The sequence below is a fragment of the Drosophila subpulchrella genome, unplaced genomic scaffold (genome assembly GCF_014743375.2).
Source record: "Drosophila subpulchrella strain 33 F10 #4 breed RU33 unplaced genomic scaffold, RU_Dsub_v1.1 Primary Assembly Seq394, whole genome shotgun sequence".
NCBI lineage: Eukaryota > Metazoa > Arthropoda > Insecta > Diptera > Drosophilidae > Drosophila > Drosophila subpulchrella.
Window position 1 is genome coordinate 112,501 of NW_023665616.1, and position 10,000 is coordinate 122,500.

The 10,000-nt window shown below is 33.4% G+C and overlaps 2 non-coding genes across 2 annotated transcripts in view; both read right to left on the reverse strand.

The window, feature by feature from the left end:
• LOC119562157 overlaps window positions 1–64 on the reverse strand; it is a 1,995-nt gene extending 1,931 nt beyond the window's left edge. Inside the window, exon 1 of the ribosomal RNA XR_005221723.1 lies at window positions 1–64. This exon is cut by the window's left edge and continues 1,931 nt beyond it. This is a non-coding gene — a ribosomal RNA (small subunit ribosomal RNA).
• Window positions 65–6,647: 6,583 nt separating this feature from the next.
• Window positions 6,648–10,000, reverse strand: part of LOC119562169 — a 3,971-nt gene continuing 618 nt past the window's right edge. Inside the window, exon 1 of the ribosomal RNA XR_005221735.1 lies at window positions 6,648–10,000. This exon is cut by the window's right edge and continues 618 nt beyond it. This is a non-coding gene — a ribosomal RNA (large subunit ribosomal RNA).

The window sequence follows — 10,000 nt, forward strand, 5'->3', positions numbered from 1 at the left end:
ACTTAGACATGCATGGCTTAATCTTTGAGACAAGCATATAACTACTGGCAGGATCAACCAGAATAATGTTTTTATTCATATTTCATTCATATTTTTGAATAGAAATTAGCAATATAAATTTTATAGATTGTTTTCTATCGAATACGGCCATTTTTATATAGCATTCGTATACGTTTGTTGTTTTCACAATATATACTTGTTCCGCCACTAATAATAACAAGTTTTTTAATTATTGATGTTAAAAACACAATATTTTTTTTCGTAATACGTAATAATTTTCTTTATATTTGCATATTTCATTCTAAAATATCTTTTTTGTTCGACATACGTCATTATTGTATCCACACATGTACAATTTTTGTTTAACCAATATAAAATATTGAATTAAATCATTTGTATTTTGATGATAAATTTAAAATTTATCTGTATATATTCATATAAGACTCTTTGGTAATATATAATATAAAACCGAGCGCATATATGATATGTACGTTAGAAAAAATAATATATATATATATTATTTTCTTTTAATATAGGGACACCTCTTTTAATTTATCCCCGCAGGGAATTATCACATAACTCAGTATGTGATAATGGCAGACCAATATACATATATATCAAGATTATCAATACAAAATATATATCATTATTAGCCTGCCTCAATTGTAATTATTTATTTGGATTAACGATAAAGTTCGGAAACAATTTGTTATTCTATGTATAATAGAAACCTTGGCCTTTGTTTCAACATTATTATCTTTGGGCTTAAAATATTAACCGTGGAGCCAAGTCTCATATTCATAAATGAATAAAGAAACAAATTTGACGGATTAATATCTTCTCTACCGACAGACAGTATTTTGTCACGTCAATAGTAGATGGCCGGCCCATTGACCATCCTATAGTAGTTTTTGGACCCAATATCTTTAATTCGGGTATTTTCAATTGTCTTTGCCAATCAACCGTTTGGTACTCTCTCATATAATAAGAGAATACACATATAATTCCATTATATGGATATATCTTCATTATTTTATTTGCTACATCACCCTATAATAGTTTTTGAACCCGTCAACTTCAATTCGGGTATTTTCAATTGTCTTTGCCAACCATTTATATGGTATTCTCTATTATAATAAGAGAATACTAGTGTATATCCATTATATGGATATATCATCTTCATATTATTTGCTACACCACCCTATAGTAGTTTTTGAACCCATCATCTGCAATTCGGGTATTTTCAATTGTCTTTGCCAACCAACTATACGGTATTCTCTCTTATAATAAGAGAATACAAGTATATTTTCATTATATGGATATAATGCCATTTATTTTTCAATATCCATATAATTCATTTAGTTTTGTATGTACAAAACAAGTTTTCTTTATAGTATTGACAAAATCATATGTTTACGCATAACATAAGTTTTGACCAATACGAGGAGGGGCCCGCCAACGACCACCTCCCTATAGTAGTTTTTTACCCCACGCACTACTGCGTGCCTGTTTACAGTACTAGTGCCAGCTATCACTAGGTTTATATATCATGTTTCAGTGATATATGGGTAAATTCTACCATTTATTCTTATGTATATGGCATTTCTATGCCATATTTATACAATCCATTCATATCTTAATGTATATTTATTATATTATACATTATTATGCCTTATAGGTATTATACCTATAAGCCATATCCATACGATTCATTCACTAGTGCCGCCCCTCACTAGGTTTATAATTGTTATATCATTGATATACAATTTATTTCTATATATATGGCATTTATATGCCATATCCATACAATGCATTCACATTTCAATGTATATTTACTTGTTATACATTATTATGCCTTATAGGTATTATACCTATAAGCCATATCCATACGATTCACTTATATAAATATATGTATATTTTTCTATACATAATTTTTTTTTACTTTTGTATGGTTTTCTATGCATATCCATAGTTTATATGGATATGCTTGGCGTTCTATATAGTATTGACAAATTCATATGCATAACATAAGTTTTGACCAATACGAGGAGGGGCCCGCCAACGACCACCTCCCTATAGTAGTTTTTTACCCCACGCACTATTGCGTGCCTGTTTACAGTACTAGTGCCAGCTATCACTAGGTTTATATATCGTGTTTCAGTGATATATGGGTAAATTCTACCATTTATTCTTATGTATATGGCATTTCTATGCCATATTTATACAATCCATTCATATCTTAATGTATATTTATTATATTATACATTATTATGCCTTATAGGTATTATACCTATAAGCCATATCCATACGATTCATTCACTAGTGCCGCCCCTCACTAGGTTTATAATTGTTATATCATTGATATACAATTTATTTCTATATATATGGCATTTATATGCCATATCCATACAATGCATTCACATTTCAATGTATATTTACTTGTTATACATTATTATGCCTTATAGGTATTATACCTATAAGCCATATCCATACGATTCACTTATATAAATATATGTATATTTTTCTATACATAATTTTTTTTTACTTTTGTATGGATTTCTATGCATATCCATAGTTTATATGGATATGCTTGGCGTTCTATATAGTATTGACAAATTCATATGCATAACATAAGTTTTGACCAATACGAGGAGGGGCCCGCCAACGACCACCTCCCTATAGTAGTTTTTTACCCCACGCACTATTGCGTGCCTGTTTACAGTACTAGTGCCAGCTATCACTAGGTTTATATATCGTGTTTCAGTGATATATGGGTAAATTCTACCATTTATTCTTATGTATATGGCATTTCTATGCCATATTTATACAATCCATTCATATCTTAATGTATATTTATTATATTATACATTATTATGCCTTATAGGTATTATACCTATAAGCCATATCCATACGATTCATTCACTAGTGCCGCCCCTCACTAGGTTTATAATTGTTATATCATTGATATACAATTTATTTCTATATATATGGCATTTATATGCCATATCCATACAATGCATTCACATTTCAATGTATATTTACTTGTTATACATTATTATGCCTTATAGGTATTATACCTATAAGCCATATCCATACGATTCACTTATATAAATATATGTATATTTTTCTATACATAATTTTTTTTTACTTTTGTATGGTTTTCTATGCATATCCATAGTTTATATGGATATGCTTGGCGTTCTATATAGTATTGACAAATTCATATGCATAACATAAGTTTTGACCAATACGAGGAGGGGCCCGCCAACGACCACCTCCCTATAGTAGTTTTTTACCCCACGCACTATTGCGTGCCTGTTTACAGTACTAGTGCCAGCTATCACTAGGTTTATATATCGTGTTTCAGTGATATATGGGTAAATTCTACCATTTATTCTTATGTATATGGCATTTCTATGCCATATTTATACAATCCATTCATATCTTAATGTATATTTATTATATTATACATTATTATGCCTTATAGGTATTATACCTATAAGCCATATCCATACGATTCATTCACTAGTGCCGCCCCTCACTAGGTTTATAATTGTTATATCATTGATATACAATTTATTTCTATATATATGGCATTTATATGCCATATCCATACAATGCATTCACATTTCAATGTATATTTACTTGTTATACATTATTATGCCTTATAGGTATTATACCTATAAGCCATATCCATACGATTCACTTATATAAATATATGTATATTTTTCTATACATAATTTTTTTTTACTTTTGTATGGTTTTCTATGCATATCCATAGTTTATATGGATATGCTTGGCGTTCTATATAGTATTGACAAATTCATATGCATAACATAAGTTTTGACCAATACGAGGAGGGGCCCGCCAACGACCACCTCCCTATAGTAGTTTTTTACCCCACGCACTATTGCGTGCCTGTTTACAGTACTAGTGCCAGCTATCACTAGGTTTATATATCGTGTTTCAGTGATATATGGGTAAATTCTACCATTTATTCTTATGTATATGGCATTTCTATGCCATATTTATACAATCCATTCATATCTTAATGTATATTTATTATATTATACATTATTATGCCTTATAGGTATTATACCTATAAGCCATATCCATACGATTCATTCACTAGTGCCGCCCCTCACTAGGTTTATAATTGTTATATCATTGATATACAATTTATTTCTATATATATGGCATTTATATGCCATATCCATACAATGCATTCACATTTCAATGTATATTTACTTGTTATACATTATTATGCCTTATAGGTATTATACCTATAAGCCATATCCATACGATTCACTTATATAAATATATGTATATTTTTCTATACATAATTTTTTTTTACTTTTGTATGGATTTCTATGCATATCCATAGTTTATATGGATATGCTTGGCGTTCTATATAGTATTGACAAATTCATATGCATAACATAAGTTTTGACCAATACGAGGAGGGGCCCGCCAACGACCACCTCCCTATAGTAGTTTTTTACCCCACGCACTATTGCGTGCCTGTTTACAGTACTAGTGCCAGCTATCACTAGGTTTATATATCGTGTTTCAGTGATATATGGGTAAATTCTACCATTTATTCTTATGTATATGGCATTTCTATGCCATATTTATACAATCCATTCATATCTTAATGTATATTTATTATATTATACATTATTATGCCTTATAGGTATTATACCTATAAGCCATATCCATACGATTCATTCACTAGTGCCGCCCCTCACTAGGTTTATAATTGTTATATCATTGATATACAATTTATTTCTATATATATGGCATTTATATGCCATATCCATACAATGCATTCACATTTCAATGTATATTTACTTGTTATACATTATTATGCCTTATAGGTATTATACCTATAAGCCATATCCATACGATTCACTTATATAAATATATGTATATTTTTCTATACATAATTTTTTTTTACTTTTGTATGGATTTCTATGCATATCCATAGTTTATATGGATATGCTTGGCGTTCTATATAGTATTGACAAATTCATATGCATAACATAAGTTTTGACCAATACGAGGAGGGGCCCGCCAACGACCACCTCCCTATAGTAGTTTTTTACCCCACGCACTATTGCGTGCATGTTTACAGTACTAGTGCCAGCTATCATTAGGTTTATATATCGTGTTTCAGTGATATATGGGTAAATTCTACCATTTATTCTTATGTATGTATATGGCATTTCTATGCCATATTTATATAATTCATTCATATCTTAATTTATATTTATTATATTATACATTATTATGCCTTATAGGTATTATACCTATAAGCCATATCCATACGATTCATATACTAGTGCAGCCCCTCACTAGGTTTATATATCTCATTTTAATTATATATTGGTAAATTCTATTATTTATTCTTGTGTATATGGCACTTATATGCCGCCATATCTATAAAAATGCATTTATATTTCAATGTATATTTTCTATATTATACATTATTATGCCTTAAAAAGTTATTATACCTACCATAAGGCGATATCCATACGATTCATTTATATAAAAGATATATGTATAATTTTCTATACATAATTTTTTTTTATGAATATATGGGTTTCCTAAGCATATCCATATAATACATTTAGTTTTATATGGATTAGATTGGTCTTCTTTATTGTATTGCCAAACTCATATTGATAAAATAAGTTTTGAACAATAAGAGGATCAGCCGCCAACCAACCAACCACTGCTACCATTGGAGGAACATATACTTACTTTTTATATGTCCTCTTACTTGAATGGTCCTCTCTTTACTTGAAAATTTCATTACCATAGGAATCTATTTATACATGGAATATGATTTCCACTACTTTTTCGCGTCACTAATAATTAATATGACGATACAGACTTGCTACCATAACATAAGTCTTGAACAATAATAGGAGCAGCCGCCAACCAACCACCAACCAACCAACCACTGCTACCATTGATAGTAATTTTATATGTCCTCTTTAGTTGAATTTCAATACCATAGGAATATTTATACATGGAATATGTTTTGCCACTACTTTTTCGCGTCACTAATAATATGACGATACAGTCTTGCTACCATAACATAAGTTTTGAACAATAAGAGGAGCAGACACACCAACCAACCAACCGCGCTGCTACCATTATATATACTTATATTTATATAAGTCCTCTTTACTTGAATGGCCTCTTTACTTGAATTTCAATACCATAGGAATATTTATTTATACATGGAATATGTTTTGCCACTACTTTTTCGCGTCACTAATAATATGACGATATAGACTTGCTACCATAACATAAGTTTTGAACAATAAGAGGAGCAGACACCAACCAACCAACCGCTGCTACCATTGAATGAACCATATATACAAACTTTTATATATGTCCTCTTTACTTGAATTTTAATACCATAGGAATATTTATACATGGAATATGTTTGCCACTTTATCATCGCGTCACTAATAAGATGACGATACATTTTGTTTGTTCAATATTTACTTATATATTGATGTTTCCAATTTAGGTCTTTTATATTTCTTCTTCCCTACCTTACACACCACAAACAAAGTGGCGTGCGATGCTGCAAGCAAGCATAATGATTATGCCCGCTTGCAACATCTTTATTATCGAATCATCAAGCAAAGGATAAGCTTCAGTGGATCGCAGTATGGCAGCTGCTCAACCACTTACAACACCTTGCCTGTTACAAAAGTCGTTTACAATTGATTCTAGGCTTTGTCATTGTATTAAATAATGCTTTTATATGTAACTAGCGCGGCATCAGGTGATCAAAGATCCTCCCAATTTACTATGTTACAAATTACATTGGCATCACATCCATTGTCGTTTATAAAGTAAATTATAAACTTTAAATGGTTTAGAAGCCATACAATGCAAATTGCCCCTTATTTATCATTGCAGTCCAGCACGGATACGACCTTAGAGGCGTTCAGGCATAATCCAACGGACGTAGCGTCATACCACTGTTCGCTCGAACAAGTATTGTGCCATTGGTCCGTACCTGCGGTTCCTCTCGTACTACGCAGGAATGCTGTCGCAACAACGTTTTGTCATTAGTAGGGTAAAACTAACCTGTCTCACGACGGTCTAAACCCAGCTCACGTTCCCTTGCATGGGTGAACAATCCAACGCTTGGTGAATTTTGCTTCACAATGATAGGAAGAGCCGACATCGAAGGATCAAAAAGCGACGTCGCTATGAACGCTTGGCCGCCACAAGCCAGTTATCCCTATGGTAACTTTTCTGACACCTCTTGTTAAAAACTCTTTAAACCAAAAGGATCGATAGGCCGAGCTTTTGCTGTCCCTGTGTGTACTGAACACCGAGATCAAGTCAGCATTTGCCCTTTTGCTCTATGTGTGGTTTCTGTCCGCACTGAGCTGGCCTTGGGACACCTCCGTTATTATTTGAGAGATGTACCGCCCCAGTCAAACTCCCTACCTGGCAATGTCCTTGAATTGGATCATACCTGAGTAATTGGAGTTATACCAAATTTTCAAATCAAAAATACATAAATGCACCGTTTTATTAAAGAATTTGTTTGCGATTATATAACAAACTCGTGATACTTTGATCAAGAAGCTTGCATCAAAACCCAATACCATAAGATATAATAAATATATCCGTATAATGGCTAGGAAATGATACACGTTCCATTTAATCAAGTAAGTAAGGAAACAATAAGAGTAGTGGTATTTCATTGGCGATACCAAACCGAAGTCTAATATCTCCCACTTATTCTACACCTCTTATGTCTCCTTACACTGCCAGATTAGAGTCAAGCTCAAAAGGGTCTTCTTTCCCCGCTAATTATTCCAAGCCCGTTCCCTTGGCTGTGGTTTCGCTAGATAGTAGATAGGGACAGTAGGAATCTCGTTAATCCATTCATGCGCGTCACTAATTAGATGACGAGGCATTTGGCTACCTTAAGAGAGTCATAGTTACTCCCGCCGTTGACCCGCGCTTACTTGAATTTCTTCACTTTGACATTCAGAGCACTGGGCAGAAATCACATTGTGTCAACACCCGCTAGGGCCATCACAATGCTTTGTTTTAATTAGACAGTCGGATTCCCCAAGTCCGTGCCAGTTCTGAATTGATTGTTAATTGATAATCGTTATAATTAATAAGAACTAATTGGTTTAACCCAATTAGTATTCTTAAAAATTTTAGCAAGAAAGTTCCACAATTGGCTACGTAACTAAACTATCCGGGGAACAAGTGACCAACATAAATGCCAGACACTCTATTTACCCAGAACGAGCACATAAACCATGTTATTGTTTCCCAATCAAGCCCGACTATCTCAATCTTCAGAGCCAATCCTTATCCCGAAGTTACGGATCTAATTTGCCGACTTCCCTTACCTACATTATTCTATCGACTAGAGACTCTTCACCTTGGAGACCAGCTGCGGATATTGGTACGGCCTGTTGAGAAGTTTGCGTGTCCCCACCATAAATTTTCAAGGTCCGAGGAGAAAATATCGACACAACAGTATATGTCATGCTCTTCTAGCCCATCTACCATATCTCTCTGCGAAAGACTTCCATGGTAGTACGGCTATAAAACAGAAAAGAAAACTCTTCCGATATCTCTCGACGGCTTCTTTATGGTCGTTCCTGTTGCCAGGATGAGCACGAGGCCCATATTTAATAACAAACGGATACTCAACAGGTTACGGAATTGGAACCGTATTCCCTTTCGTTCAAAATTATTCAAGTATATTAATTAGCTTGATTTATATAATATAATTATATTTGTATGGCATTTGTGTTTTACTTGAAAATTTTCGGCTTTCGCCTTGAACTTAGGACCGACTAACTCGTGATCAACCACTGTTCACACGAAACCCTTCTCCACTTCAGTCCTCCAAGGTCTCATTCGATTATTTGCTACTACCACCAAGATCTGTACCAATGGCAGCTCCATGCAGGCTTACGCCAAACACTTCTACGCATACCATTGTACCTTCCTACTCACTAAAGTTTCAAAATTTATATCACAAGTAATATAAATCATCTACTTTAGCGGTAATGTATAGGTATACAACTTAAGCGCCATCCATTTTAAGGGCTAGTTGCTTCGGCAGGTGAGTTGTTACACACTCCTTAGCGGATTTCGACTTCCATGATCACCGTCCTGCTGTTTTAAGCAACCAACGCCTTTCATGGTATCTGCATGAGTTGTTAATTTGGGCACCGTAACATTACGTTTGGTTCATCCCACAGCGCCAGTTCTGCTTACCAAAAGTGGCCCACTGGGCACATTATATCATAACCTTGAACTTCATATCAAGAAAGTTAAGGTTCTTACCCATTTAAAGTTTGAGAATAGGTTAAGATCGTTTCGACCCTAAGGCCTCTAATCATTCGCTTTACCAGATAAGATTATTTTATATAACATTAAAATGCACCAGCTATCCTGAGGGAAACTTCGGAAGGAACCAGCTACTAGATGGTTCGATTGGTCTTTCGCCCCTATACTCAATTCTGACAATCGATTTGCACGTCAGAACTGTTTCGGTCTTCCATCAGGGTTTCCCCTGACTTCAACCTGATCAAGTATAGTTCACCATCTTTCGGGTCACAGCATATATGCTCAAGGTACGTTCCAGTTAGAGGCATAAATAATATAAATATCATTATACATAACTATATAGAACGCCCCGGGATTGTGTTAATTAGCTATAAATAGTTAAAAAACTAATCCCATTATTAGTCAAGTTAATTACGCTATTAGGTTTATATCCCAATAACTTGCACATATGTTAGACTCCTTGGTCCGTGTTTCAAGACGGGTCCCGAAGGTATCCTGAATCTTTCGCATTGTTAATCATACAAGTGCATATAATAAACACAAAAATCAATGATAATTATGCCATTATATAATTCCGAAAAATTAACGCACTGTATTCATATAAATCTATCAGCACTTTATCAAATTAATAACATTTATT